Raw genomic sequence first — 27298 nt, forward strand, 5'->3', positions numbered from 1 at the left:
GGTTACATAGAGGAACCGTATGATTCCTGTACTTATATAATGCACATTTGTCACAGACACATTGTTGCTTACGGCCACACCACCCTGAACATGCCCGACCTCGTCTGATCTCGGAAGCCAAGCAGGGTTGAACCTCCTTAGTACTTGGATGGGAGACTGCTTGGGAATACCAGGTGCTGTAAGCTTCTTCTCTTCTCTCTACCACCTGCATGTCTTTTGTTGCAACGTCTGATCACCCTGTGACACATGAGGAAGTTGGTCATCTTCAGCTGCTGCTGCTTTGTTGGCTGACACGAAGTGATCTGAGAGTCTCAGTTTAAGTTGCAGAGAATGATCACATCAGAGAAGATGATTTGCCCGCTACACATCAGCCTTTCTCGGCAATTATCTGGTTGCATAGAGGAACCGTATGATTCCAGTACCTATATAATGCACATTTGTCAGAGACATTGTTGCTTACGGCCACACCACCCTGAACATGCCCGACCTCGTCTGATCTCGGAAGCCAAGGAGGGTTGGGCCTGGTTAGTACTTAAATGGGAGACCGCTTGGGAATACCAGGAGCTGTAAGCTTTTTGTCTTCTCTCGACCACCTGCATGTCTTTTGTTGCAACGTCTGATCACCCTGTGACACATGAGGAAGTTGGTCATCTTCAGCTGCTGCTGCTTTGTTGGCAGACACGAAGTGATCTGAGAGTCTCAGTTTCAGCTGCAGAGAATAATCACATCAGGGAAGAAGATGTTTCCATAACAAGTCAGCCTTTCTCTGCAATTATCTGGTTACATAGAGGAAGTGTATGATTCCAGTACCTATATAATGCACATTTGTCACAGAAATTGTTCCTTATGGCCACACCACCCTGAATAAGCCCGACCTCGTCTGATCTCGGAAGCCAAGGAGGGTTGGGCCTGGTTAGTACTTTAATGGGAGACTGCTTGGGAATACCAGGTGCTGTAAGCGTTTTCTCTTCTCTCTACAACCTGCATGTCTTTTGTTGCAACGTCTGATCACCCTGTGACACATGAGGAAGTTGGTCATCTTCAGCAGCTGCTGCTTTGTTGGCAGACACGAAGTGATCTGAGAGTCTCAGTTTCAGCTGAAGAGAATGATCACATCAGAGAAGATGATACACCCGCTACACATCAGCCTTTCTCGGCAATTATCTGGTTGCATAGAGGAACCGTATGATTCCAGTGCCTATATAATGCACATTTGTCAGATACATTGCTGCTTACGGCCACACCACCCTGAACATGCCCGACCTCGTCTGATCTCAGAAGCCAAGCAGGGTTGGTCCTGGTTAGTACTTGAATGGGAGACTGCTTGGGAATACCAGGTGCTGTAAGCGTTTTCTCTTCTCTCTACAACCTGCATGTCTTTTGTTGCAACGTCTGATCACCCTGTGACACATGAGGAAGTTGGTCATCTTCAGCAGCTGCTGCTTTGTTGGCAGACACGAAGTGATCTGAGAGTCTCAGTTTCAGCTGAAGAGAATGATCACATCAGAGAAGATGATATGCCCACTACACATCAGCCTTTCTCGGCAATTATCTGGTTTCATAGAGCAAGTGTATGATTCCAGTACCTATATAATTCACATTTGTAACAGATATTGTCGCTTACCGCCACACCACCCTGAATAAGCCCCACCTTGTCTTATCTCGGAAGCCAAGCAGGGTTGGGTCTGGTTTGTACTTCAATGGGAGACTGCTTGGGAATACCAGGTGCTGTAAGCTGTTTCTCTTCTCTCTACCACCTGCATGTGTTTTTTTGCAACGTCTGATCACCCTGTGACACATGAGGAAGTTGGTCATCTTCAGCTGCTGCTGCTTTGTTGATAGACACGAGGTGATCTGAGAGTCTCAGTTTCAGCTCCAGAGAATAATCACATCAAGGAGGAAGATGAATCCACTACAAGTCAGCCTTTTTCGGCAATTATCTGGTTATACAGAGGAAGTGTATGATTCCAGTACCTATATAATGCACATTTGTCACCGATATTGTTGCTTACGGCCACACCACCCTGAATAAGCCCAACCTCGTCTGATCTCGGAAGCCAAGCAGGGTTGGGCCTGGTTAGTACTTGAATGGGATACCGCTTGGGAATACCAGGTGCCTTAAGCTTTTTCTCTTCTCTCTACCACCTGCATGTCTTTTGTTGCAACGTCTGATCACCCTGTGACACATGAGGAAGTTGGCCATCTTCAGCTGCTGCTGCTTTGTTGGAAGACACGAAGTGATCTGAGAGTCTCAGTTTCAGCTAAAGAGAACAATCACTTCAGGGAAGAAGATGTGCCCACTACAGATCAGCCTTTCTCAGCAATTATCTGGTTACATAGAGGAACCGTATGATTCCTGTACTTATATAATGCACATTTGTCAGACACATTGTTGCTTACGGCCACACCACCCTGAACATGTCTGATCTCGGAAGCCAAGCAGGGTTGAGCCTCCTTAGTACTTGGATGGGAGACTGCTTGGGAATACCAGGTGCTGTAAGCTTCTTCTCTTCTCTCTACCACCTGCATGTCTTTTGTTGCAACGTCTGATCACCCTGTGACACATGAGGAAGTTGGTCATCTTCAGCTGCTGCTGCTTTGTTGGCTGACACGAAGTGATCTGAGAGTCTCAGTTTAAGTTGCAGAGAATGATCACATCAGAGAAGATGATTTGCCCGCTACACATCAGCCTTTCTCGGCAATTATCTGGTTGCATAGAGGAACCGTATGATTCCAGTACCTATATAATGCACATTTGTCAGAGACATTGTTGCTTACGGCCACACCACCCTGAACATGCCCGACCTCGTCTGATCTCGGAAGCCAAGGAGGGTTGGGCCTGGTTAGTACTTAAATGGGAGACCGCTTGGGAATACCAGGAGCTGTAAGCTTTTTGTCTTCTCTCGACCACCTGCATGTCTTTTGTTGCAACGTCTGATCACCCTGTGACACATGACGAAGTTGGTCATCTTCAGCTGCTGCTGCTTTGTTGGCAGACACGAAGTGATCTGAGAGTCTCAGTTTCAGCTGCAGAGAATAATCACATCAGGGAAGAAGATGTGCCCATAACAAGTCAGCCTTTCTCTGCAATTATCTGGTTACATAGAGGAATTGTATGATTCCAGTACCTATATAATGCACATTTGTCACAGAAATTGTTCCTTACGGCCACACCACCCTGAATAAGCCCGACCTCGTCTGATCTCGGAAGCCAAGGAGGGTTGGGCCTGGTTAGTACTTAAATGGGAGACCGCTTGGGAATACCAGGAGCTGTAAGCTTTTTGTCTTCTCTCTACCACCTGCATGTGTTTTGTTGCAACGTCTGATCACCCTGTGACACATGAGGAAGTTGGTCATCTTCAGCTGCTGCTGCTTTGTTGGCAGACATGAGGTAATCTGAGAGTCTCAGTTTCAGCTGGAGAGAATAATCACATCAGAGAAGAAGATGTGCCCACTACAAGTCAGCTTTTCTCGGCAATTATTTGGTTGCATAGAGGAACCGTATGATTCCAGTACCTATATAATGCACATTTGTCACAGACATTGTCGATTACGGCCAAACCACCCTGAATAAGCCCGACCTCATCTGATCTCGGAAGCCAAGCAGGTTTAGGCCTGCTTAGTACTTGATGGGAGACTGCTTGGGAATACCAGGTGCTGTAAGCTTTTTCTCTTCTCTCTACCACCTGCATGTCTTTTGTTGCAACGTCTGATCACCCTGTGACACGTGAAGAAGCTGGTCATCTTCAGCTGCTGCTGCTTTGTTGATAGACACGAGGTGATCTGAGAGTCTCAGTTTCAGCTCCAGAGAATAATCACATCAAGGAGGAAGATGAACCCACTATAAGTCAGCCTTTTTCGGCAATTATCTGGTTATACAGAGGAAGTGTATGATTCCAGTACCTATATAATGCACATTTGTCACCGATATTGTTGCTTACGGCCACACCACCCTGAATAAGCCCAACCTCGTCTGATCTCGGAAGCCAAGCAGGGTTGGGCCTCCTTAGTACTTGGATGGGAGACTGCTTGGGAATACCAGGTGCTGTAAGCTTCTTCTCTTCTCTCTACCACCTGCATGTCTTTTGTTGCAACTTCTGATCACCCTGTGACACATGAGGAAGTTGGTCATCTTCAGCTGCTGCTGCTTTGTTGGCTGACACGAAGTGATCTGAGAGTCTCAGTTTCAGTTGCAGATAATGATCACATCAGAGAAGATGATTATCTGGTTGCATAGAGGAACCGTATGATTCCAGTACCTATATAATGCACATTTGTCAGAGACATTTTTGCTTACGGCCACACCACCCTGAATAAGCCCGACCTCGTCTGATCTCGGACGCCAAGCAGGGTTGTACCTGGTTAGTACTTGGATGGGAGACAGCTTGGGAATACCAGGTGCTGTAAGCTTTTTCTCTTCTCTCTACCACCTGCATGTCTTTTGTTGCAACGTCTGATCACCCTGTGACACGTGAAGAAGTTGGTCATCTTCAGCTGCTGCTGCTTTGTTGGCTGACACGAAGTGATCTGAGAGTCTCAGTTTCAGTTGCAGATAATGATCACATCAGAGAAGATGATTTGCCCGCTACACATCAGCCTTTCTCGGCAATTATCTGGTTGCATAGAGGAACCGTATGATTCCAGTACCTATATAATGCACATTTGTCAGAGACATTGTTGCTTACGGCCACACCACCCTGAATAAGCCCGACCTCGTCTAATCTCGGACGCCAAGCAGGGTTGTACCTGGTTAGTACTTGGATGGGAGACAGCTTGGGAATACCAGGTGCTGTAAGCTTTTTCTCTTCTCTCTACCACCTGCATGTCTTTTGTTGCAACGTCTGATCACCCTGTGACACGTGAAGAAGTTGGTCATCTTCAGCTGCTGCTGCTTTGTTGATAGACACGAGGTGATCTGAGAGTCTCAGTTTCAGCTCCAGAGAATAATCACATCAAGGAGGAAGATGAACCCACTACAAGTCAGCCTTTTTCGGCAATTATCTGGTTATACAGAGGAAGTGTATGATTCCAGTACCTATATAATGCACATTTGTCACCGATATTGTTGCTTACGGCCACACCACCCTGAATAAGCCCGACCTCGTCTGATCTCGGAAGCCAAGCACGGTTGGGCCTGGTTAGTACTTGAATGGGAGACCGCTTGGGAATACCAGGTACCTTAAGCTTTTTCTCTTCTCTCTACCACCTGCATGTCTTTTGTTGCAACGTCTGATCACCCTGTGACACATGAGGAAGTTGGTCATCTTCAGCTTCTGCTTCTTTGTTGGCAGACACGAAGTGATCTGAGAGTCTCATGTTCAGCTGGAGAAAATTATCACGTCAGGGAAGAAGATGATTTGCCCGCTACACATCAGCCTTTCTCGGCAATTATCTGGTTGCATAGAGGAACCGTATGATTCCAGTACCTATATAATGCACATTTGTCAGAGACATTGTTGCTTACGGCCACACCACCCTGAATAAGCCCGACCTCGTCTGATCTCGGACGCCAAGCAGGGTTGTACCTGGTTAGTACTTGGATAGGAGACAGCTTGGGAATACCAGGTGCTGTAAGCTTTTTCTCTTCTCTCTACCACCTGCATGTCTTTTGTTGCAACGTCTGATCACCCTGTGACACGTGAAGAAGTTGGTCATCTTCAGCTGCTGCTGCTTTGTTGATAGACACGAGGTGATCTGAGAGTCTCAGTTTCAGTTGCAGAGAATGATCACATCAGAGAAGATGATTTGTCCGCTACACATCAGCCTTTCTCGGCAATTATCTGGTTGCATAGAGGAACCGTATGATTCCAGTACCTATATAATGCACATTTGTCAGAGACATTGTTGCTTACGGCCACACCACCCTGAATAAGCCCGACCTCGTCTGATCTCGGACGCCAAGCAGGGTTGTACCTGGTTAGTACTTGGATAGGAGTCAGCTTGGGAATACCAGGTGCTGTAAGCTTTTTCTCTTCTCTCTACCACCTGCATGTCTTTTGTTGCAACGTCTGATCACCCTGTGACACGTGAAGAAGTTGGTCATCTGCAGCTGCTGCTGCTTTGTTGATAGACACAAGGTGATCTGAGAGTCTCAGTTTCAGCTCCAGAGAATAATCACATCAAGGAGGAAGATGAATCCACTACAAGTCAGCCTTTTACGGCAATTATCTGGTTATACAGAGGAAGTGTATGATTCCAGTACCTATATAATGCACATTTGTCACCGATATTGTTGCTTACGGCCACACCACCCTGAATAAGCCCGACCTCGTCTGATCTCAGAAGCCAAGCACGGTTGGGCCTGGTTAGTACTTGAATGGGAGACTGCTTGGGAATACCAGGTGCTGTAAGCTTCTTCTCTTCTCTCTACCACCTGCATGTCTTTTGTTGCAACTTCTGATCACCCTGTGACACATGAGGAAGTTGGTCATCTTCAGCTGCTGCTGCTTTGTTGGCTGACACGAAGTGATCTGAGAGTCTCAGTTTCAGTTGCAGATAATGATCACATCAGAGAAGATGATTATCTGGTTGCATAGAGGAACCGTATGATTCCAGTACCTATATAATGCACATTTGTCAGAGACATTTTTGCTTACGGCCACACCACCCTGAATAAGCCCGACCTCGTCTGATCTCGGACGCCAAGCAGGGTTGTACCTGGTTAGTACTTGGATGGGAGACAGCTTGGGAATACCAGGTGCTGTAAGCTTTTTCTCTTCTCTCTACCACCTGCATGTCTTTTGTTGCAACGTCTGATCACCCTGTGACACGTGAAGAAGTTGGTCATCTTCAGCTGCTGCTGCTTTGTTGGCTGACACGAAGTGATCGGAGAGTCTCAGTTTCAGTTGCAGATAATGATCACATCAGAGAAGATTATTTGCCCGCTACACATCAGCCTTTCTCGGCAATTATCTGGTTGCATAGAGGAACCGTATGATTCCAGTACCTATATAATGCACATTTGTCAGAGACATTGTTGCTTACGGCCACACCACCCTGAATAAGCCCGACCTCGTCTAATCTCGGACGCCAAGCAGGGTTGTACCTGGTTAGTACTTGGATGGGAGACAGCTTGGGAATACCAGGTGCTGTAAGCTTTTTCTCTTCTCTCTACCACCTGCATGTCTTTTGTTGCAACGTCTGATCACCCTGTGACACGTGAAGAAGTTGGTCATCTTCAGCTGCTGCTGCTTTGTTGATAGACACGAGGTGATCTGAGAGTCTCAGTTTCAGCTCCAGAGAATAATCACATCAAGGAGGAAGATGAACCCACTACAAGTCAGCCTTTTTCGGCAATTATCTGGTTATACAGAGGAAGTGTATGATTCCAGTACCTATATAATGCACATTTGTCACCGATATTGTTGCTTACGGCCACACCACCCTGAATAAGCCCGACCTCGTCTGATCTCGGAAGCCAAGCACGGTTGGGCCTGGTTAGTACTTGAATGGGAGACCGCTTGGGAATACCAGGTACCTTAAGCTTTTTCTCTTCTCTCTACCACCTGCATGTCTTTTGTTGCAACGTCTGATCACCCTGTGACACATGAGGAAGTTGGTCATCTTCAGCTTCTGCTTCTTTGTTGGCAGACACGAAGTGATCTGAGAGTCTCATGTTCAGCTGGAGAAAATTATCACGTCAGGGAAGAAGATGATTTGCCCGCTACACATCAGCCTTTCTCGGCAATTATCTGGTTGCATAGAGGAACCGTATGATTCCAGTACCTATATAATGCACATTTGTCAGAGACATTGTTGCTTACGGCCACACCACCCTGAATAAGCCCGACCTCGTCTGATCTCGGACGCCAAGCAGGGTTGTACCTGGTTAGTACTTGGATAGGAGACAGCTTGGGAATACCAGGTGCTGTAAGCTTTTTCTCTTCTCTCTACCACCTGCATGTCTTTTGTTGCAACGTCTGATCACCCTGTGACACGTGAAGAAGTTGGTCATCTTCAGCTGCTGCTGCTTTGTTGATAGACACGAGGTGATCTGAGAGTCTCAGTTTCAGTTGCAGAGAATGATCACATCAGAGAAGATGATTTGTCCGCTACACATCAGCCTTTCTCGGCAATTATCTGGTTGCATAGAGGAACCGTATGATTCCAGTACCTATATAATGCACATTTGTCAGAGACATTGTTGCTTACGGCCACACCACCCTGAATAAGCCCGACCTCGTCTGATCTCGGACGCCAAGCAGGGTTGTACCTGGTTAGTACTTGGATAGGAGTCAGCTTGGGAATACCAGGTGCTGTAAGCTTTTTCTCTTCTCTCTACCACCTGCATGTCTTTTGTTGCAACGTCTGATCACCCTGTGACACGTGAAGAAGTTGGTCATCTTCAGCTGCTGCTGCTTTGTTGATAGACACAAGGTGATCTGAGAGTCTCAGTTTCAGCTCCAGAGAATAATCACATCAAGGAGGAAGATGAATCCACTACAAGTCAGCCTTTTACGGCAATTATCTGGTTATACAGAGGAAGTGTATGATTCCAGTACCTATATAATGCACATTTGTCACCGATATTGTTGCTTACGGCCACACCACCCTGAATAAGCCCGACCTCGTCTGATCTCAGAAGCCAAGCACGGTTGGGCCTGGTTAGTACTTGAATGGGAGACCGCTTGGGAATACCAGGTACCTTAAGCTTTTTCTCTTCTCTCTACCACCTGCATGTCTTTTGTTGCAACGTCTGATCACCCTGTGACACATGAGGAAGTTGGTCATCTTCAGCTTCTGCTGCTTTGTTGGCAGACACGAAGTGATCTGAGAGTCTCATGTTCAGCTGGAGAAAATTATCACGTCAGGGAAGAAGATGATTTGCCCGCTACACATCAGCCTTTCTCTGCAATTATCTGGTTGCATAGAGGAACCGTATGATTCCAGTACCTATATAATGCACATTTGTCAGAGACATTGTTGCTTACGGCCACACCACCCTGAATAAGCCCGACCTCGTCTGATCTCGGACGCCAAGCAGGGTTGTACCTGGTTAGTACTTGGATAGGAGACAGCTTGGGAATACCAGGTGCTGTAAGCTTTCTCTCTTCTCTCTACCACCTGCATGTCTTTTGTTGCAACGTCTGATCACCCTGTGACACGTGAAGAAGTTAGTCATCTTCAGCTGCTGCTGCTTTGTTGATAGACACGAGGTGATCTGAGAGTCTCAGTTTCAGCTGCAGAGAATAATCACATCAAGGAGGAAGATGAACCCACTACAAGTCAGCCTTTTTCGGCAATTATCTGGTTATACAGAGGAAGTGTATGATTCCAGTACCTATATAATGCACAATTGTCACCGATATTTTTGCTTACGGCCACACCACCCTGAATAAGCCCGACCTCGTCTGATCTCGGAAGCCAAGCACGGTTGGGCCTGGTTAGTACTTGAATGGGAGACCACTTGGGAATACCAGGTACCTTAAGCTTTTTCTCTTCTCTCTACCACCTGCATGTCTTTTGTTGCAACGTCTGATCACCCTGTGACACATGAGGAAGTTGGTCATCTTCAGCTTCTGCTGCTTTGTTGGCAGACACGAAGTGATCTGAGAGTCTCATGTTCAGCTGGAGAAAATTATCACGTCAGGGAAGAAGATGTGCCCACTACAGATCAGCCTTTCTCAGCAATTATCTGGTTACATAGAGGAACCGTATGATTCCTGTACTTATATAATGCACATTTGTCAGACACATTGTTGCTTACGGCCACACCACCCTGAACATGCCTGATCTCGTAAGCCAAGCAGGGTTGAGCCTCCTTAGTACTTGGATGGGAGACTGCTTGGGAATACCAGGTGCTGTAAGCTTTTTCTCTTCTCTCTACCACCTGCATGTCTTTTGTTGCAACGTCTGATCACCCTGTGACACATGAGGAAGTTGGTCATCTTCAGCTGCTGCTGCTTTGTTGGCTGACACGAAGTGATCTGAGAGTCTCAGTTTAAGTTGCAGAGAATGATCACATCAGAGAAGATGATTTGCCCGCTACACATCAGCCTTTCTCGGCAATTATCTGGTTGCATAGAGGAACCGTATGATTCCAGTACCTATATAATGCACATTTGTCAGAGACATTGTTGCTTACGGCCACACCACCCTGAATAAGCCCGACCTCGTCTGATCTCGGACGCCAAGCAGGGTTGTACCTGGTTAGTACTTGGATGGGAGACAGCTTGGGAATACCAGGTGCTGTAAGCTTTTTCTCTTCTCTCTACCACCTGCATGTCTTTTGTTGCAACGTCTGATCACCCTGTGACACGTGAAGAAGTTGGTCATCTTCAGCTGCTGCTGCTTTGTTGATAGACACAAGGTGATCTGAGAGTCTCAGTTTCAGCTCCAGAGAATAATCACATCAAGGAGGAAGATGAATCCACTACAAGTCAGCCTTTTACGGCAATTATCTGGTTGCATAGAGGAACCGTATGATTCCATTACCTATATAATGCACATTTGTCAGAGACATTGTTGCTTACGGCCACACCACCCTGAATAAGCCCGACCTCGTCTGATCTCGGACGCCAAGCAGGGTTGTACCTGGTTAGTACTTGGATGGGAGACAGCTTGGGAATACCAGGTGCTGTACGCTTTTTCTCTTCTCTCTACCACCTGCATGTCTTTTGTTGCAACGTCTGATCACCCTGTGACACGTGAAGAAGTTAGTCATCTTCAGCTGCTGCTGCTGCTTTGTTGGCAGACATGAAGTGATCTGAGAGTCTCAGTTTCAGCTCCAGAGAATAATCACATCAAGGAGGAAGATGAACCCACTACAAGTCAGCCTTTTTCGGCAATTATCTGGTTATACAGAGGAAGTGTATGATTCCAGTACCTATATAATGCACATTTGTCACCGATATTGTTGCTTACGGCCACACCACCCTGAATAAGCCCGACCTCGTCTGATCTCGGAAGCCAAGCACGGTTGGGCCTGGTTAGTACTTGAATGGGAGACCGCTTGGGAATACCAGGTACCTTAAGCTTTTTCTCTTCTCTCTACCACCTGCATGTCTTTTGTTGCAACGTCTGATCACCCTGTGACACATGAGGAAGTTGGTCATCTTCAGCTTCTGCTGCTTTGTTGGCAGACACGAAGTGATCTGAGAGTCTCATGTTCAGCTGGAGAAAATTATCACGTCAGGGAAGAAGATGATTCGCCCGCTACACATCAGCCTTTCTCGGCAATTATCTGGTTGCATAGAGGAACCGTATGATTCCAGTACCTATATAATGCACATTTGTCAGAGACATTGTTGCTTACGGCCACACCACCCTGAATAAGCCCGACCTCGTCTGATCTCGGACGCCAAGCAGGGTTGTACCTGGTTAGTACTTGGATAGGAGACAGCTTGGGAATACCAGGTGCTGTAAGCTTTTTCTCTTCTCTCTACCACCTGCATGTCTTTTGTTGCAACGTCTGATCACCCTGTGACACGTGAAGAAGTTGGTCATCTTCAGCTGCTGCTGCTTTGTTGATAGACACGAGGTGATCTGAGAGTCTCAGTTTCAGTTGCAGAGAATGATCACATCAGAGAAGATGATTTGTCCGCTACACATCAGCCTTTCTCGGCAATTATCTGGTTGCATAGAGGAACCGTATGATTCCAGTACCTATATAATGCACATTTGTCAGAGACATTGTTGCTTACGGCCACACCACCCTGAATAAGCCCGACCTCGTCTGATCTCGGACGCCAAGCAGGGTTGTACCTGGTTAGTACTTGGATAGGAGTCAGCTTGGGAATACCAGGTGCTGTAAGCTTTTTCTCTTCTCTCTACCACCTGCATGTCTTTTGTTGCAACGTCTGATCACCCTGTGACACGTGAAGAAGTTGGTCATCTTCAGCTGCTACTGCTTTGTTGATAGACACGAGGTGATCTGAGAGTCTCAGTTTCAGCTCCAGAGAATAATCACATCAAGGAGGAAGATGAATCCACTACAAGTCAGCCTTTTTCGGCAATTATCTGGTTATACAGAGGAAGTGTATGATTCCAGTACCTATATAATGCACATTTGTCACCGATATTGTTGCTTACGGCCACACCACCCTGAATAAGCCCAACCTCGTCTGATCTCGGAAGCCAAGCAGGGTTGGGCCTGGTTAGTACTTGAATGGGAGACCGCTTGGGAATACCAGGTGCTGTAAGCTTTTTCTCTTCTCTCTACCACCTGCATGTCTTTTGTTGCAACGTCTGATCACCCTGTGACACATGAGGAAGTTGGCCATCTTCAGCTGCTGCTGCTTTGTTGGAAGACACGAAGTGATCTGAGAGTCTCAGTTTCAGCTAAAGAGAATAATCACTTCAGGGAAGAAGATGTGCCCACTACAGATCAGCCTTTCTCAGCAATTATCTGGTTACATAGAGGAACCGTATGATTCCTGTACTTATATAATGCACATTTGTCACAGACACATTGTTGCTTACGGCCACACCACCCTGAACATGCCCGACCTCGTCTGATCTCGGAAGCCAAGCAGGGTTGAACCTCCTTAGTACTTGGATGGGAGACTGCTTGGGAATACCAGGTGCTGTAAGCTTCTTCTCTTCTCTCTACCACCTGCATGTCTTTTGTTGCAACGTCTGATCACCCTGTGACACATGAGGAAGTTGGTCATCTTCAGCTGCTGCTGCTTTGTTGGCTGACACGAAGTGATCTGAGAGTCTCAGTTTAAGTTGCAGAGAATGATCACATCAGAGAAGATGATTTGCCCGCTACACATCAGCCTTTCTCGGCAATTATCTGGTTGCATAGAGGAACCGTATGATTCCAGTACCTATATAATGCACATTTGTCAGAGACATTGTTGCTTACGGCCACACCACCCTGAACATGCCCGACCTCGTCTGATCTCGGAAGCCAAGGAGGGTTGGGCCTGGTTAGTACTTAAATGGGAGACCGCTTGGGAATACCAGGAGCTGTAAGCTTTTTGTCTTCTCTCGACCACCTGCATGTCTTTTGTTGCAACGTCTGATCACCCTGTGACACATGAGGAAGTTGGTCATCTTCAGCTGCTGCTGCTTTGTTGGCAGACACGAAGTGATCTGAGAGTCTCAGTTTCAGCTGCAGAGAATAATCACATCAGGGAAGAAGATGTTTCCATAACAAGTCAGCCTTTCTCTGCAATTATCTGGTTACATAGAGGAAGTGTATGATTCCAGTACCTATATAATGCACATTTGTCACAGAAATTGTTCCTTATGGCCACACCACCCTGAATAAGCCCGACCTCGTCTGATCTCGGAAGCCAAGGAGGGTTGGGCCTGGTTAGTACTTTAATGGGAGACTGCTTGGGAATACCAGGTGCTGTAAGCGTTTTCTCTTCTCTCTACAACCTGCATGTCTTTTGTTGCAACGTCTGATCACCCTGTGACACATGAGGAAGTTGGTCATCTTCAGCAGCTGCTGCTTTGTTGGCAGACACGAAGTGATCTGAGAGTCTCAGTTTCAGCTGAAGAGAATGATCACATCAGAGAAGATGATACACCCGCTACACATCAGCCTTTCTCGGCAATTATCTGGTTGCATAGAGGAACCGTATGATTCCAGTGCCTATATAATGCACATTTGTCAGATACATTGCTGCTTACGGCCACACCACCCTGAACATGCCCGACCTCGTCTGATCTCAGAAGCCAAGCAGGGTTGGTCCTGGTTAGTACTTGAATGGGAGACTGCTTGGGAATACCAGGTGCTGTAAGCGTTTTCTCTTCTCTCTACAACCTGCATGTCTTTTGTTGCAACGTCTGATCACCCTGTGACACATGAGGAAGTTGGTCATCTTCAGCAGCTGCTGCTTTGTTGGCAGACACGAAGTGATCTGAGAGTCTCAGTTTCAGCTGAAGAGAATGATCACATCAGAGAAGATGATATGCCCACTACACATCAGCCTTTCTCGGCAATTATCTGGTTTCATAGAGCAAGTGTATGATTCCAGTACCTATATAATTCACATTTGTAACAGATATTGTCGCTTACCGCCACACCACCCTGAATAAGCCCCACCTTGTCTTATCTCGGAAGCCAAGCAGGGTTGGGTCTGGTTTGTACTTCAATGGGAGACTGCTTGGGAATACCAGGTGCTGTAAGCTGTTTCTCTTCTCTCTACCACCTGCATGTGTTTTTTTGCAACGTCTGATCACCCTGTGACACATGAGGAAGTTGGTCATCTTCAGCTGCTGCTGCTTTGTTGATAGACACGAGGTGATCTGAGAGTCTCAGTTTCAGCTCCAGAGAATAATCACATCAAGGAGGAAGATGAATCCACTACAAGTCAGCCTTTTTCGGCAATTATCTGGTTATACAGAGGAAGTGTATGATTCCAGTACCTATATAATGCACATTTGTCACCGATATTGTTGCTTACGGCCACACCACCCTGAATAAGCCCAACCTCGTCTGATCTCGGAAGCCAAGCAGGGTTGGGCCTGGTTAGTACTTGAATGGGATACCGCTTGGGAATACCAGGTGCCTTAAGCTTTTTCTCTTCTCTCTACCACCTGCATGTCTTTTGTTGCAACGTCTGATCACCCTGTGACACATGAGGAAGTTGGCCATCTTCAGCTGCTGCTGCTTTGTTGGAAGACACGAAGTGATCTGAGAGTCTCAGTTTCAGCTAAAGAGAACAATCACTTCAGGGAAGAAGATGTGCCCACTACAGATCAGCCTTTCTCAGCAATTATCTGGTTACATAGAGGAACCGTATGATTCCTGTACTTATATAATGCACATTTGTCAGACACATTGTTGCTTACGGCCACACCACCCTGAACATGTCTGATCTCGGAAGCCAAGCAGGGTTGAGCCTCCTTAGTACTTGGATGGGAGACTGCTTGGGAATACCAGGTGCTGTAAGCTTCTTCTCTTCTCTCTACCACCTGCATGTCTTTTGTTGCAACGTCTGATCACCCTGTGACACATGAGGAAGTTGGTCATCTTCAGCTGCTGCTGCTTTGTTGGCTGACACGAAGTGATCTGAGAGTCTCAGTTTAAGTTGCAGAGAATGATCACATCAGAGAAGATGATTTGCCCGCTACACATCAGCCTTTCTCGGCAATTATCTGGTTGCATAGAGGAACCGTATGATTCCAGTACCTATATAATGCACATTTGTCAGAGACATTGTTGCTTACGGCCACACCACCCTGAACATGCCCGACCTCGTCTGATCTCGGAAGCCAAGGAGGGTTGGGCCTGGTTAGTACTTAAATGGGAGACCGCTTGGGAATACCAGGAGCTGTAAGCTTTTTGTCTTCTCTCGACCACCTGCATGTCTTTTGTTGCAACGTCTGATCACCCTGTGACACATGACGAAGTTGGTCATCTTCAGCTGCTGCTGCTTTGTTGGCAGACACGAAGTGATCTGAGAGTCTCAGTTTCAGCTGCAGAGAATAATCACATCAGGGAAGAAGATGTGCCCATAACAAGTCAGCCTTTCTCTGCAATTATCTGGTTACATAGAGGAATTGTATGATTCCAGTACCTATATAATGCACATTTGTCACAGAAATTGTTCCTTACGGCCACACCACCCTGAATAAGCCCGACCTCGTCTGATCTCGGAAGCCAAGGAGGGTTGGGCCTGGTTAGTACTTAAATGGGAGACCGCTTGGGAATACCAGGAGCTGTAAGCTTTTTGTCTTCTCTCGACCACCTGCATGTCTTTTGTTGCAACGTCTGATCACCCTGTGACACATGACGAAGTTGGTCATCTTCAGCTGCTGTTGCTTTGTTGGCAGACACGAAGTGATCTGAGAGTCTCAGTTTCAGCTGCAGAGAATAATCACATCAGGGAAGAAGATGTGCCCATAACAAGTCAGCCTTTCTCTGCAATTATCTGGTTACATAGAGGAATTGTATGATTCCAGTACCTATATAATGCACATTTGTCACAGAAATTGTTCCTTACGGCCACACCACCCTGAATAAGCCCGACCTCGTCTGATCTCGGAAGCCAAGGAGGGTTGGGCCTGGTTAGTACTTTAATGGGAGACTGCTTGGGAATACCAGGTTCTGTAAGAGTTTTCTCTTCTCTCTACAACCTGCATGTCTTTTGTTGCAACGTCTGATCACCCTGTGACACATGAGGAAGTTGGTCATCTTCAGCTGCTGCTGCTTTGTTGGCAGACACGAAGTGATCTGAGAGTCTCAGTTTCAGCTGCAGAGAATAATCACATCAGGGAAGAAGATGTTTCCATAACAAGTCAGCCTTTCTCTGCAATTATCTGGTTACATAGAGGAAGTGTATGATTCCAGTACCTATATAATGCACATTTGTCACAGAAATTGTTCCTTACGGCCACACCACCCTGAATAAGCCCGACCTCGTCTGATCTCGGAAGCCAAGGAGGGTTGGGCCTGGTTAGTACTTTAATGGGAGACTGCTTGGGAATACCAGGTGCTGTAAGCGTTTTCTCTTCTCTCTACAACCTGCATGTCTTTTGTTGCAACGTCTGATCACCCTGTGACACATGAGGAAGTTGGTCATCTTCAGCAGCTGCTGCTTTGTTGGCAGACACGAAGTGATCTGAGAGTCTCAGTTTCAGCTGAAGAGAATGATCACATCAGAGAAGATGATATGCCCACTACACATCAGCCTTTCTCGGCAATTATCTGGTTTCATAGAGCAAGTGTATGATTCCAGTACCTATATAATTCACATTTGTAACAGATATTGTCGCTTACCGCCACACCACCCTGAATAAGCCCCACCTTGTCTTATCTCGAAAGCCAAGTAGGGTTGGGTCTGGTTTGTACTTCAATGGGAGACTGCTTGGGAATACCAGGTGCTGTAAGCTGTTTCTCTTCTCTCTACCACCTGCATGTGTTTTGTTGCAACGTCTGATCACCCTGTGACACATGAGGAAGTTGGTCATCTTCAGCTGCTGCTGCTTTGTTGGCAGACATGAGGTAATCTGAGAGTCTCAGTTTCAGCTGGAGAGAATAATCACATCAGAGAAGAAGATGTGCCCACTACAAGTCAGCTTTTCTCGGCAATTATTTGGTTGCATAGAGGAACCGTATGATTCCAGTACCTATATAATGCACATTTGTCACAGACATTGTCGATTACGGCCAAACCACCCTGAATAAGCCCGACCTCATCTGATCTCGGAAGCCAAGCAGGTTTAGGCCTGCTTAGTACTTGATGGGAGACTGCTTGGGAATACCAGGTGCTGTAAGCTTTTTCTCTTCTCTCTACCACCTGCATGTCTTTTGTTGCAACGTCTGATCACCCTGTGACACGTGAAGAAGCTGGTCATCTTCAGCTGCTGCTGCTTTGTTGATAGACACGAGGTGATCTGAGAGTCTCAGTTTCAGCTCCAGAGAATAATCACATCAAGGAGGAAGATGAACCCACTATAAGTCAGCCTTTTTCGGCAATTATCTGGTTATACAGAGGAAGTGTATGATTCCAGTACCTATATAATGCACATTTGTCACCGATATTGTTGCTTACGGCCACACCACCCTGAATAAGCCCAACCTCGTCTGATCTCGGAAGCCAAGCAGGGTTGGGCCTCCTTAGTACTTGGATGGGAGACTGCTTGGGAATACCAGGTGCTGTAAGCTTCTTCTCTTCTCTCTACCACCTGCATGTCTTTTGTTGCAACTTCTGATCACCCTGTGACACATGAGGAAGTTGGTCATCTTCAGCTGCTGCTGCTTTGTTGGCTGACACGAAGTGATCTGAGAGTCTCAGTTTCAGTTGCAGATAATGATCACATCAGAGAAGATGATTATCTGGTTGCATAGAGGAACCGTATGATTCCAGTACCTATATAATGCACATTTGTCAGAGACATTTTTGCTTACGGCCACACCACCCTGAATAAGCCCGACCTCGTCTGATCTCGGACGCCAAGCAGGGTTGTACCTGGTTAGTACTTGGATGGGAGACAGCTTGGGAATACCAGGTGCTGTAAGCTTTTTCTCTTCTCTCTACCACCTGCATGTCTTTTGTTGCAACGTCTGATCACCCTGTGACACGTGAAGAAGTTGGTCATCTTCAGCTGCTGCTGCTTTGTTGGCTGACACGAAGTGATCTGAGAGTCTCAGTTTCAGTTGCAGATAATGATCACATCAGAGAAGATGATTTGCCCGCTACACATCAGCCTTTCTCGGCAATTATCTGGTTGCATAGAGGAACCGTATGATTCCAGTACCTATATAATGCACATTTGTCAGAGACATTGTTGCTTACGGCCACACCACCCTGAATAAGCCCGACCTCGTCTAATCTCGGACGCCAAGCAGGGTTGTACCTGGTTAGTACTTGGATGGGAGACAGCTTGGGAATACCAGGTGCTGTAAGCTTTTTCTCTTCTCTCTACCACCTGCATGTCTTTTGTTGCAACGTCTGATCACCCTGTGACACGTGAAGAAGTTGGTCATCTTCAGCTGCTGCTGCTTTGTTGATAGACACGAGGTGATCTGAGAGTCTCAGTTTCAGCTCCAGAGAATAATCACATCAAGGAGGAAGATGAACCCACTACAAGTCAGCCTTTTTCGGCAATTATCTGGTTATACAGAGGAAGTGTATGATTCCAGTACCTATATAATGCACATTTGTCACCGATATTGTTGCTTACGGCCACACCACCCTGAATAAGCCCGACCTCGTCTGATCTCGGAAGCCAAGCACGGTTGGGCCTGGTTAGTACTTGAATGGGAGACCGCTTGGGAATACCAGGTACCTTAAGCTTTTTCTCTTCTCTCTACCACCTGCATGTCTTTTGTTGCAACGTCTGATCACCCTGTGACACATGAGGAAGTTGGTCATCTTCAGCTTCTGCTTCTTTGTTGGCAGACACGAAGTGATCTGAGAGTCTCATGTTCAGCTGGAGAAAATTATCACGTCAGGGAAGAAGATGATTTGCCCGCTACACATCAGCCTTTCTCGGCAATTATCTGGTTGCATAGAGGAACCGTATGATTCCAGTACCTATATAATGCACATTTGTCAGAGACATTGTTGCTTACGGCCACACCACCCTGAATAAGCCCGACCTCGTCTGATCTCGGACGCCAAGCAGGGTTGTACCTGGTTAGTACTTGGATAGGAGACAGCTTGGGAATACCAGGTGCTGTAAGCTTTTTCTCTTCTCTCTACCACCTGCATGTCTTTTGTTGCAACGTCTGATCACCCTGTGACACGTGAAGAAGTTGGTCATCTTCAGCTGCTGCTGCTTTGTTGATAGACACGAGGTGATCTGAGAGTCTCAGTTTCAGTTGCAGAGAATGATCACATCAGAGAAGATGATTTGTCCGCTACACATCAGCCTTTCTCGGCAATTATCTGGTTGCATAGAGGAACCGTATGATTCCAGTACCTATATAATGCACATTTGTCAGAGACATTGTTGCTTACGGCCACACCACCCTGAATAAGCCCGACCTCGTCTGATCTCGGACGCCAAGCAGGGTTGTACCTGGTTAGTACTTGGATAGGAGTCAGCTTGGGAATACCAGGTGCTGTAAGCTTTTTCTCTTCTCTCTACCACCTGCATGTCTTTTGTTGCAACGTCTGATCACCCTGTGACACGTGAAGAAGTTGGTCATCTGCAGCTGCTGCTGCTTTGTTGATAGACACAAGGTGATCTGAGAGTCTCAGTTTCAGCTCCAGAGAATAATCACATCAAGGAGGAAGATGAATCCACTACAAGTCAGCCTTTTACGGCAATTATCTGGTTATACAGAGGAAGTGTATGATTCCAGTACCTATATAATGCACATTTGTCACCGATATTGTTGCTTACGGCCACACCACCCTGAATAAGCCCGACCTCGTCTGATCTCAGAAGCCAAGCACGGTTGGGCCTGGTTAGTACTTGAATGGGAGACTGCTTGGGAATACCAGGTGCTGTAAGCTTCTTCTCTTCTCTCTACCACCTGCATGTCTTTTGTTGCAACTTCTGATCACCCTGTGACACATGAGGAAGTTGGTCATCTTCAGCTGCTGCTGCTTTGTTGGCTGACACGAAGTGATCTGAGAGTCTCAGTTTCAGTTGCAGATAATGATCACATCAGAGAAGATGATTATCTGGTTGCATAGAGGAACCGTATGATTCCAGTACCTATATAATGCACATTTGTCAGAGACATTTTTGCTTACGGCCACACCACCCTGAATAAGCCCGACCTCGTCTGATCTCGGACGCCAAGCAGGGTTGTACCTGGTTAGTACTTGGATGGGAGACAGCTTGGGAATACCAGGTGCTGTAAGCTTTTTCTCTTCTCTCTACCACCTGCATGTCTTTTGTTGCAACGTCTGATCACCCTGTGACACGTGAAGAAGTTGGTCATCTTCAGCTGCTGCTGCTTTGTTGGCTGACACGAAGTGATCGGAGAGTCTCAGTTTCAGTTGCAGATAATGATCACATCAGAGAAGATTATTTGCCCGCTACACATCAGCCTTTCTCGGCAATTATCTGGTTGCATAGAGGAACCGTATGATTCCAGTACCTATATAATGCACATTTGTCAGAGACATTGTTGCTTACGGCCACACCACCCTGAATAAGCCCGACCTCGTCTAATCTCGGACGCCAAGCAGGGTTGTACCTGGTTAGTACTTGGATGGGAGACAGCTTGGGAATACCAGGTGCTGTAAGCTTTTTCTCTTCTCTCTACCACCTGCATGTCTTTTGTTGCAACGTCTGATCACCCTGTGACACGTGAAGAAGTTGGTCATCTTCAGCTGCTGCTGCTTTGTTGATAGACACGAGGTGATCTGAGAGTCTCAGTTTCAGCTCCAGAGAATAATCACATCAAGGAGGAAGATGAACCCACTACAAGTCAGCCTTTTTCGGCAATTATCTGGTTATACAGAGGAAGTGTATGATTCCAGTACCTATATAATGCACATTTGTCACCGATATTGTTGCTTACGGCCACACCACCCTGAATAAGCCCGACCTCGTCTGATCTCGGAAGCCAAGCACGGTTGGGCCTGGTTAGTACTTGAATGGGAGACCGCTTGGGAATACCAGGTACCTTAAGCTTTTTCTCTTCTCTCTACCACCTGCATGTCTTTTGTTGCAACGTCTGATCACCCTGTGACACATGAGGAAGTTGGTCATCTTCAGCTTCTGCTTCTTTGTTGGCAGACACGAAGTGATCTGAGAGTCTCATGTTCAGCTGGAGAAAATTATCACGTCAGGGAAGAAGATGATTTGCCCGCTACACATCAGCCTTTCTCGGCAATTATCTGGTTGCATAGAGGAACCGTATGATTCCAGTACCTATATAATGCACATTTGTCAGAGACATTGTTGCTTACGGCCACACCACCCTGAATAAGCCCGACCTCGTCTGATCTCGGACGCCAAGCAGGGTTGTACCTGGTTAGTACTTGGATAGGAGACAGCTTGGGAATACCAGGTGCTGTAAGCTTTTTCTCTTCTCTCTACCACCTGCATGTCTTTTGTTGCAACGTCTGATCACCCTGTGACACGTGAAGAAGTTGGTCATCTTCAGCTGCTGCTGCTTTGTTGATAGACACGAGGTGATCTGAGAGTCTCAGTTTCAGTTGCAGAGAATGATCACATCAGAGAAGATGATTTGTCCGCTACACATCAGCCTTTCTCGGCAATTATCTGGTTGCATAGAGGAACCGTATGATTCCAGTACCTATATAATGCACATTTGTCAGAGACATTGTTGCTTACGGCCACACCACCCTGAATAAGCCCGACCTCGTCTGATCTCGGACGCCAAGCAGGGTTGTACCTGGTTAGTACTTGGATAGGAGTCAGCTTGGGAATACCAGGTGCTGTAAGCTTTTTCTCTTCTCTCTACCACCTGCATGTCTTTTGTTGCAACGTCTGATCACCCTGTGACACGTGAAGAAGTTGGTCATCTTCAGCTGCTGCTGCTTTGTTGATAGACACAAGGTGATCTGAGAGTCTCAGTTTCAGCTCCAGAGAATAATCACATCAAGGAGGAAGATGAATCCACTACAAGTCAGCCTTTTACGGCAATTATCTGGTTATACAGAGGAAGTGTATGATTCCAGTACCTATATAATGCACATTTGTCACCGATATTGTTGCTTACGGCCACACCACCCTGAATAAGCCCGACCTCGTCTGATCTCAGAAGCCAAGCACGGTTGGGCCTGGTTAGTACTTGAATGGGAGACCGCTTGGGAATACCAGGTACCTTAAGCTTTTTCTCTTCTCTCTACCACCTGCATGTCTTTTGTTGCAACGTCTGATCACCCTGTGACACATGAGGAAGTTGGTCATCTTCAGCTTCTGCTGCTTTGTTGGCAGACACGAAGTGATCTGAGAGTCTCATGTTCAGCTGGAGAAAATTATCACGTCAGGGAAGAAGATGATTTGCCCGCTACACATCAGCCTTTCTCTGCAATTATCTGGTTGCATAGAGGAACCGTATGATTCCAGTACCTATATAATGCACATTTGTCAGAGACATTGTTGCTTACGGCCACACCACCCTGAATAAGCCCGACCTCGTCTGATCTCGGACGCCAAGCAGGGTTGTACCTGGTTAGTACTTGGATAGGAGACAGCTTGGGAATACCAGGTGCTGTAAGCTTTCTCTCTTCTCTCTACCACCTGCATGTCTTTTGTTGCAACGTCTGATCACCCTGTGACACGTGAAGAAGTTAGTCATCTTCAGCTGCTGCTGCTTTGTTGATAGACACGAGGTGATCTGAGAGTCTCAGTTTCAGCTGCAGAGAATAATCACATCAAGGAGGAAGATGAACCCACTACAAGTCAGCCTTTTTCGGCAATTATCTGGTTATACAGAGGAAGTGTATGATTCCAGTACCTATATAATGCACAATTGTCACCGATATTTTTGCTTACGGCCACACCACCCTGAATAAGCCCGACCTCGTCTGATCTCGGAAGCCAAGCACGGTTGGGCCTGGTTAGTACTTGAATGGGAGACCACTTGGGAATACCAGGTACCTTAAGCTTTTTCTCTTCTCTCTACCACCTGCATGTCTTTTGTTGCAACGTCTGATCACCCTGTGACACATGAGGAAGTTGGTCATCTTCAGCTTCTGCTGCTTTGTTGGCAGACACGAAGTGATCTGAGAGTCTCATGTTCAGCTGGAGAAAATTATCACGTCAGGGAAGAAGATGTGCCCACTACAGATCAGCCTTTCTCAGCAATTATCTGGTTACATAGAGGAACCGTATGATTCCTGTACTTATATAATGCACATTTGTCAGACACATTGTTGCTTACGGCCACACCACCCTGAACATGCCTGATCTCGTAAGCCAAGCAGGGTTGAGCCTCCTTAGTACTTGGATGGGAGACTGCTTGGGAATACCAGGTGCTGTAAGCTTTTTCTCTTCTCTCTACCACCTGCATGTCTTTTGTTGCAACGTCTGATCACCCTGTGACACATGAGGAAGTTGGTCATCTTCAGCTGCTGCTGCTTTGTTGGCTGACACGAAGTGATCTGAGAGTCTCAGTTTAAGTTGCAGAGAATGATCACATCAGAGAAGATGATTTGCCCGCTACACATCAGCCTTTCTCGGCAATTATCTGGTTGCATAGAGGAACCGTATGATTCCAGTACCTATATAATGCACATTTGTCAGAGACATTGTTGCTTACGGCCACACCACCCTGAATAAGCCCGACCTCGTCTGATCTCGGACGCCAAGCAGGGTTGTACCTGGTTAGTACTTGGATGGGAGACAGCTTGGGAATACCAGGTGCTGTAAGCTTTTTCTCTTCTCTCTACCACCTGCATGTCTTTTGTTGCAACGTCTGATCACCCTGTGACACGTGAAGAAGTTGGTCATCTTCAGCTGCTGCTGCTTTGTTGATAGACACAAGGTGATCTGAGAGTCTCAGTTTCAGCTCCAGAGAATAATCACATCAAGGAGGAAGATGAATCCACTACAAGTCAGCCTTTTACGGCAATTATCTGGTTATACAGAGGAAGTGTATGATTCCAGTACCTATATAATGCACATTTGTCACCGATATTGTTGCTTACGGCCACACCACCCTGAATAAGCCCGACCTCGTCTGATCTCAGAAGCCAAGCACGGTTGGGCCTGGTTAGTACTTGAATGGGAGACCGCTTGGGAATACCAGGTACCTTAAGCTTTTTCTCTTCTCTCTACCACCTGCATGTCTTTTGTTGCAACGTCTGATCACCCTGTGACACATGAGGAAGTTGGTCATCTTCAGCTTCTGCTGCTTTGTTGGCAGACACGAAGTGATCTGAGAGTCTCATGTTCAGCTGGAGAAAATTATCACGTCAGGGAAGAAGATGATTTGCCCGCTACACATCAGCCTTTCTCTGCAATTATCTGGTTGCATAGAGGAACCGTATGATTCCAGTACCTATATAATGCACATTTGTCAGAGACATTGTTGCTTACGGCCACACCACCCTGAATAAGCCCGACCTCGTCTGATCTCGGACGCCAAGCAGGGTTGTACCTGGTTAGTACTTGGATAGGAGACAGCTTGGGAATACCAGGTGCTGTAAGCTTTCTCTCTTCTCTCTACCACCTGCATGTCTTTTGTTGCAACGTCTGATCACCCTGTGACACGTGAAGAAGTTAGTCATCTTCAGCTGCTGCTGCTTTGTTGATAGACACGAGGTGATCTGAGAGTCTCAGTTTCAGCTGCAGAGAATAATCACATCAAGGAGGAAGATGAACCCACTACAAGTCAGCCTTTTTCGGCAATTATCTGGTTATACAGAGGAAGTGTATGATTCCAGTACCTATATAATGCACATTTGTCACCAAAATTGTTGCTTATGGCCACACCACCCTGAATAAGCCCAACCTCGTCTGATCTCGGAAGCCAAGCAGGGTTGGGCCTGGTTAGTACTTGAATGGGAGACTGCTTGGGAATACCAGGTACCTTAAGCTTTTTCTCTTCTCTCTACCACCTGCATGTCTTTTGTTGCAACGTCTGATCACCCTGTGACACGTGAAGAAGTTGGTCATCTTCAGCTGCTGCTGCTTTGTTGATAGGCACAAGGTGATCTGAGAGTCTCAGTTTCAGCTCCAGAGAATAATCACATCAAGGAGGAAGATGAATCCACTACAAGTCAGCCTTTTACGGCAATTATCTGGTTATACAGAGGAAGTGTATGATTCCAGTACCTATATAATGCACATTTGTCACCGATATTGTTGCTTACGGCCACACCACCCTGAATAAGCCCGACCTCGTCTGATCTCAGAAGCCAAGCACGGTTGGGCCTGGTTAGTACTTGAATGGGAGACCGCTTGGGAATACCAGGTACCTTAAGCTTTTTCTCTTCTCTCTACCACCTGCATGTCTTTTGTTGCAACGTCTGATCACCCTGTGACACATGAGGAAGTTGGTCATCTTCAGCTTCTGCTGCTTTGTTGGCAGACACGAAGTGATCTGAGAGTCTCATGTTCAGCTGGAGAAAATTATCACGTCAGGGAAGAAGATGATTTGCCCGCTACACATCAGCCTTTCTCTGCAATTATCTGGTTGCATAGAGGAACCGTATGATTCCAGTACCTATATAATGCACATTTGTCAGAGACATTGTTGCTTACGGCCACACCACCCTGAATAAGCCCGACCTCGTCTGATCTCGGACGCCAAGCAGGGTTGTACCTGGTTAGTACTTGGATAGGAGACAGCTTGGGAATACCAGGTGCTGTAAGCTTTCTCTCTTCTCTCTACCACCTGCATGTCTTTTGTTGCAACGTCTGATCACCCTGTGACACGTGAAGAAGTTAGTCATCTTCAGCTGCTGCTGCTTTGTTGATAGACACGAGGTGATCTGAGAGTCTCAGTTTCAGCTGCAGAGAATAATCACATCAAGGAGGAAGATGAACCCACTACAAGTCAGCCTTTTTCGGCAATTATCTGGTTATACAGAGGAAGTGTATGATTCCAGTACCTATATAATGCACATTTGTCACCAAAATTGTTGCTTATGGCCACACCACCCTGAATAAGCCCAACCTCGTCTGATCTCGGAAGCCAAGCAGGGTTGGGCCTGGTTAGTACTTGAATGGGAGACTGCTTGGGAATACCAGGTGCCTTAAGCTTTTTCTCTTCTCTCTACCACCTGCATGTCTTTTGTTGCAACGTCTGATCACCCTGTGACACATGAGGAAGTTGGTCATCTTCATTTTCTGCTGCTTTGTTGGCAGACACGAAGTGATCTGAGAGTCTCAGTTTCAGCTGAAGAGAATAATCACATCAAGGAGGAAGATGAACCCACTACAAGTCAGCCTTTTTCGGCAATTATCTGGTTACACAGAGGAAGTGTATGATTCCAGTACCTATATAATGCACAATTGTCACCGATATTTTTGCTTACGGCCACACCACCCTGAATAAGCCCGACCTCGTCTGATCTCGGAAGCCAAGCACGGTTGGGCCTGGTTAGTACTTGAATGGGAGACCGCTTGGGAATACCAGGTACCTTAAGCTTTTTCTCTTCTCTCTACCACCTGCATGTCTTTTGTTGCAACGTCTGATCACCCTGTGACACATGAGGAAGTTGGTCATCTTCAGCTTCTGCTGCTTTGTTGGCAGACACGAAGTGATCTGAGAGTCTCATGTTCAGCTGGAGAAAATTATCACGTCAGGGAAGAAGATGTGCCCACTACAGATCAGCCTTTCTCAGCAATTATCTGGTTACATAGAGGAACCGTATGATTCCTGTACTTATATAATGCACATTTGTCAGACACATTGTTGCTTACGGCCACACCACCCTGAACATGCCTGATCTCGTAAGCCAAGCAGGGTTGAGCCTCCTTAGTACTTGGATGGGAGACTGCTTGGGAATACCAGGTGCTGTAAGCTTTTTCTCTTCTCTCTACCACCTGCATGTCTTTTGTTGCAACGTCTGATCACCCTGTGACACATGAGGAAGTTGGTCATCTTCAGCTGCTGCTGCTTTGTTGGCTGACACGAAGTGATCTGAGAGTCTCAGTTTAAGTTGCAGAGAATGATCACATCAGAGAAGATGATTTGCCCGCTACACATCAGCCTTTCTCGGCAATTATCTGGTTGCATAGAGGAACCGTATGATTCCAGTACCTATATAATGCACATTTGTCAGAGACATTGTTGCTTACGGCCACACCACCCTGAATAAGCCCGACCTCGTCTGATCTCGGACGCCAAGCAGGGTTGTACCTGGTTAGTACTTGGATGGGAGACAGCTTGGGAATACCAGGTGCTGTAAGCTTTTTCTCTTCTCTCTACCACCTGCATGTCTTTTGTTGCAACGTCTGATCACCCTGTGACACGTGAAGAAGTTGGTCATCTTCAGCTGCTGCTGCTTTGTTG

The 27298-nt window shown here is 46.6% G+C and overlaps 1 non-coding gene and 62 pseudogenes across 1 annotated transcript; all 63 read left to right on the forward strand.

The window, feature by feature from the left end:
- Positions 1 to 66: 66 nt before the first annotated feature.
- On the forward strand, positions 67 to 185 carry LOC140291712 (5S ribosomal RNA; annotated as a pseudogene).
- Positions 186 to 454: 269 nt separating this feature from the next.
- LOC140300604 (5S ribosomal RNA) lies at positions 455 to 573 on the forward strand (annotated as a pseudogene).
- A 269-nt stretch (positions 574 to 842) lies between these two features.
- On the forward strand, positions 843 to 961 carry LOC140290921 (5S ribosomal RNA; annotated as a pseudogene).
- Positions 962 to 1230: 269 nt separating this feature from the next.
- LOC140317701 (5S ribosomal RNA) lies at positions 1231 to 1349 on the forward strand (annotated as a pseudogene).
- A 657-nt stretch (positions 1350 to 2006) lies between these two features.
- On the forward strand, positions 2007 to 2125 carry LOC140273067 (5S ribosomal RNA; annotated as a pseudogene).
- A 647-nt stretch (positions 2126 to 2772) lies between these two features.
- Positions 2773 to 2891, forward strand: LOC140300606 (5S ribosomal RNA; annotated as a pseudogene).
- A 269-nt stretch (positions 2892 to 3160) lies between these two features.
- On the forward strand, positions 3161 to 3279 carry LOC140281451 (5S ribosomal RNA; annotated as a pseudogene).
- A 269-nt stretch (positions 3280 to 3548) lies between these two features.
- On the forward strand, positions 3549 to 3666 carry LOC140295725 (5S ribosomal RNA; annotated as a pseudogene).
- Positions 3667 to 3935: 269 nt separating this feature from the next.
- Positions 3936 to 4054, forward strand: LOC140291670 (5S ribosomal RNA; annotated as a pseudogene).
- Positions 4055 to 4291: 237 nt separating this feature from the next.
- LOC140290430 (5S ribosomal RNA) lies at positions 4292 to 4410 on the forward strand (annotated as a pseudogene).
- Positions 4411 to 4679: 269 nt separating this feature from the next.
- On the forward strand, positions 4680 to 4798 carry LOC140294771 (5S ribosomal RNA; annotated as a pseudogene).
- Positions 4799 to 5067: 269 nt separating this feature from the next.
- On the forward strand, positions 5068 to 5186 carry LOC140321008 (5S ribosomal RNA; annotated as a pseudogene).
- A 272-nt stretch (positions 5187 to 5458) lies between these two features.
- Positions 5459 to 5577, forward strand: LOC140289959 (5S ribosomal RNA; annotated as a pseudogene).
- A 269-nt stretch (positions 5578 to 5846) lies between these two features.
- Positions 5847 to 5965, forward strand: LOC140292161 (5S ribosomal RNA; annotated as a pseudogene).
- Positions 5966 to 6234: 269 nt separating this feature from the next.
- LOC140268283 (5S ribosomal RNA) lies at positions 6235 to 6353 on the forward strand (annotated as a pseudogene).
- A 237-nt stretch (positions 6354 to 6590) lies between these two features.
- Positions 6591 to 6709, forward strand: LOC140290431 (5S ribosomal RNA; annotated as a pseudogene).
- A 269-nt stretch (positions 6710 to 6978) lies between these two features.
- On the forward strand, positions 6979 to 7097 carry LOC140294772 (5S ribosomal RNA; annotated as a pseudogene).
- A 269-nt stretch (positions 7098 to 7366) lies between these two features.
- Positions 7367 to 7485, forward strand: LOC140321019 (5S ribosomal RNA; annotated as a pseudogene).
- Positions 7486 to 7757: 272 nt separating this feature from the next.
- Positions 7758 to 7876, forward strand: LOC140289960 (5S ribosomal RNA; annotated as a pseudogene).
- A 269-nt stretch (positions 7877 to 8145) lies between these two features.
- On the forward strand, positions 8146 to 8264 carry LOC140292162 (5S ribosomal RNA; annotated as a pseudogene).
- A 269-nt stretch (positions 8265 to 8533) lies between these two features.
- On the forward strand, positions 8534 to 8652 carry LOC140290253 (5S ribosomal RNA; annotated as a pseudogene).
- A 272-nt stretch (positions 8653 to 8924) lies between these two features.
- Positions 8925 to 9043, forward strand: LOC140289962 (5S ribosomal RNA; annotated as a pseudogene).
- A 269-nt stretch (positions 9044 to 9312) lies between these two features.
- On the forward strand, positions 9313 to 9431 carry LOC140316900 (5S ribosomal RNA; annotated as a pseudogene).
- Positions 9432 to 10078: 647 nt separating this feature from the next.
- On the forward strand, positions 10079 to 10197 carry LOC140290432 (5S ribosomal RNA; annotated as a pseudogene).
- A 269-nt stretch (positions 10198 to 10466) lies between these two features.
- Positions 10467 to 10585, forward strand: LOC140293820 (5S ribosomal RNA; annotated as a pseudogene).
- Positions 10586 to 10857: 272 nt separating this feature from the next.
- LOC140321030 (5S ribosomal RNA) lies at positions 10858 to 10976 on the forward strand (annotated as a pseudogene).
- A 272-nt stretch (positions 10977 to 11248) lies between these two features.
- On the forward strand, positions 11249 to 11367 carry LOC140289963 (5S ribosomal RNA; annotated as a pseudogene).
- Positions 11368 to 11636: 269 nt separating this feature from the next.
- Positions 11637 to 11755, forward strand: LOC140292163 (5S ribosomal RNA; annotated as a pseudogene).
- Positions 11756 to 12024: 269 nt separating this feature from the next.
- On the forward strand, positions 12025 to 12143 carry LOC140299091 (5S ribosomal RNA). Its single transcript, XR_011914673.1, has one exon. It is a non-coding gene; the product is annotated as a 5S ribosomal RNA (ribosomal RNA).
- Positions 12144 to 12414: 271 nt separating this feature from the next.
- Positions 12415 to 12533, forward strand: LOC140291713 (5S ribosomal RNA; annotated as a pseudogene).
- A 269-nt stretch (positions 12534 to 12802) lies between these two features.
- LOC140300607 (5S ribosomal RNA) lies at positions 12803 to 12921 on the forward strand (annotated as a pseudogene).
- A 269-nt stretch (positions 12922 to 13190) lies between these two features.
- LOC140290922 (5S ribosomal RNA) lies at positions 13191 to 13309 on the forward strand (annotated as a pseudogene).
- Positions 13310 to 13578: 269 nt separating this feature from the next.
- LOC140317707 (5S ribosomal RNA) lies at positions 13579 to 13697 on the forward strand (annotated as a pseudogene).
- Positions 13698 to 14354: 657 nt separating this feature from the next.
- On the forward strand, positions 14355 to 14473 carry LOC140273074 (5S ribosomal RNA; annotated as a pseudogene).
- Positions 14474 to 15120: 647 nt separating this feature from the next.
- LOC140300608 (5S ribosomal RNA) lies at positions 15121 to 15239 on the forward strand (annotated as a pseudogene).
- A 269-nt stretch (positions 15240 to 15508) lies between these two features.
- LOC140281458 (5S ribosomal RNA) lies at positions 15509 to 15627 on the forward strand (annotated as a pseudogene).
- Positions 15628 to 15896: 269 nt separating this feature from the next.
- On the forward strand, positions 15897 to 16015 carry LOC140293213 (5S ribosomal RNA; annotated as a pseudogene).
- A 269-nt stretch (positions 16016 to 16284) lies between these two features.
- On the forward strand, positions 16285 to 16403 carry LOC140288495 (5S ribosomal RNA; annotated as a pseudogene).
- A 657-nt stretch (positions 16404 to 17060) lies between these two features.
- LOC140295726 (5S ribosomal RNA) lies at positions 17061 to 17178 on the forward strand (annotated as a pseudogene).
- A 269-nt stretch (positions 17179 to 17447) lies between these two features.
- LOC140291671 (5S ribosomal RNA) lies at positions 17448 to 17566 on the forward strand (annotated as a pseudogene).
- A 237-nt stretch (positions 17567 to 17803) lies between these two features.
- Positions 17804 to 17922, forward strand: LOC140290433 (5S ribosomal RNA; annotated as a pseudogene).
- Positions 17923 to 18191: 269 nt separating this feature from the next.
- LOC140294773 (5S ribosomal RNA) lies at positions 18192 to 18310 on the forward strand (annotated as a pseudogene).
- Positions 18311 to 18579: 269 nt separating this feature from the next.
- On the forward strand, positions 18580 to 18698 carry LOC140321041 (5S ribosomal RNA; annotated as a pseudogene).
- A 272-nt stretch (positions 18699 to 18970) lies between these two features.
- On the forward strand, positions 18971 to 19089 carry LOC140289964 (5S ribosomal RNA; annotated as a pseudogene).
- A 269-nt stretch (positions 19090 to 19358) lies between these two features.
- Positions 19359 to 19477, forward strand: LOC140292164 (5S ribosomal RNA; annotated as a pseudogene).
- Positions 19478 to 19746: 269 nt separating this feature from the next.
- LOC140268286 (5S ribosomal RNA) lies at positions 19747 to 19865 on the forward strand (annotated as a pseudogene).
- A 237-nt stretch (positions 19866 to 20102) lies between these two features.
- Positions 20103 to 20221, forward strand: LOC140290435 (5S ribosomal RNA; annotated as a pseudogene).
- Positions 20222 to 20490: 269 nt separating this feature from the next.
- Positions 20491 to 20609, forward strand: LOC140294774 (5S ribosomal RNA; annotated as a pseudogene).
- A 269-nt stretch (positions 20610 to 20878) lies between these two features.
- On the forward strand, positions 20879 to 20997 carry LOC140265588 (5S ribosomal RNA; annotated as a pseudogene).
- A 272-nt stretch (positions 20998 to 21269) lies between these two features.
- LOC140289965 (5S ribosomal RNA) lies at positions 21270 to 21388 on the forward strand (annotated as a pseudogene).
- A 269-nt stretch (positions 21389 to 21657) lies between these two features.
- LOC140292166 (5S ribosomal RNA) lies at positions 21658 to 21776 on the forward strand (annotated as a pseudogene).
- Positions 21777 to 22045: 269 nt separating this feature from the next.
- On the forward strand, positions 22046 to 22164 carry LOC140290254 (5S ribosomal RNA; annotated as a pseudogene).
- Positions 22165 to 22436: 272 nt separating this feature from the next.
- LOC140289966 (5S ribosomal RNA) lies at positions 22437 to 22555 on the forward strand (annotated as a pseudogene).
- Positions 22556 to 22824: 269 nt separating this feature from the next.
- On the forward strand, positions 22825 to 22943 carry LOC140316910 (5S ribosomal RNA; annotated as a pseudogene).
- A 647-nt stretch (positions 22944 to 23590) lies between these two features.
- Positions 23591 to 23709, forward strand: LOC140290436 (5S ribosomal RNA; annotated as a pseudogene).
- A 269-nt stretch (positions 23710 to 23978) lies between these two features.
- LOC140290255 (5S ribosomal RNA) lies at positions 23979 to 24097 on the forward strand (annotated as a pseudogene).
- A 272-nt stretch (positions 24098 to 24369) lies between these two features.
- On the forward strand, positions 24370 to 24488 carry LOC140289968 (5S ribosomal RNA; annotated as a pseudogene).
- Positions 24489 to 24757: 269 nt separating this feature from the next.
- On the forward strand, positions 24758 to 24876 carry LOC140289216 (5S ribosomal RNA; annotated as a pseudogene).
- Positions 24877 to 25145: 269 nt separating this feature from the next.
- LOC140290256 (5S ribosomal RNA) lies at positions 25146 to 25264 on the forward strand (annotated as a pseudogene).
- A 272-nt stretch (positions 25265 to 25536) lies between these two features.
- On the forward strand, positions 25537 to 25655 carry LOC140289969 (5S ribosomal RNA; annotated as a pseudogene).
- Positions 25656 to 25924: 269 nt separating this feature from the next.
- Positions 25925 to 26043, forward strand: LOC140274754 (5S ribosomal RNA; annotated as a pseudogene).
- Positions 26044 to 26312: 269 nt separating this feature from the next.
- LOC140265599 (5S ribosomal RNA) lies at positions 26313 to 26431 on the forward strand (annotated as a pseudogene).
- Positions 26432 to 27078: 647 nt separating this feature from the next.
- On the forward strand, positions 27079 to 27197 carry LOC140290437 (5S ribosomal RNA; annotated as a pseudogene).
- Positions 27198 to 27298: the final 101 nt, after the last annotated feature.

Source organism: Leuresthes tenuis, unplaced genomic scaffold (genome assembly GCF_036924035.1).
Source record: "Leuresthes tenuis unplaced genomic scaffold, fLeuTen1.0.hap1 SCAF_1, whole genome shotgun sequence".
NCBI classification, from domain to species: Eukaryota; Metazoa; Chordata; class Actinopteri; order Atheriniformes; family Atherinopsidae; genus Leuresthes; species Leuresthes tenuis.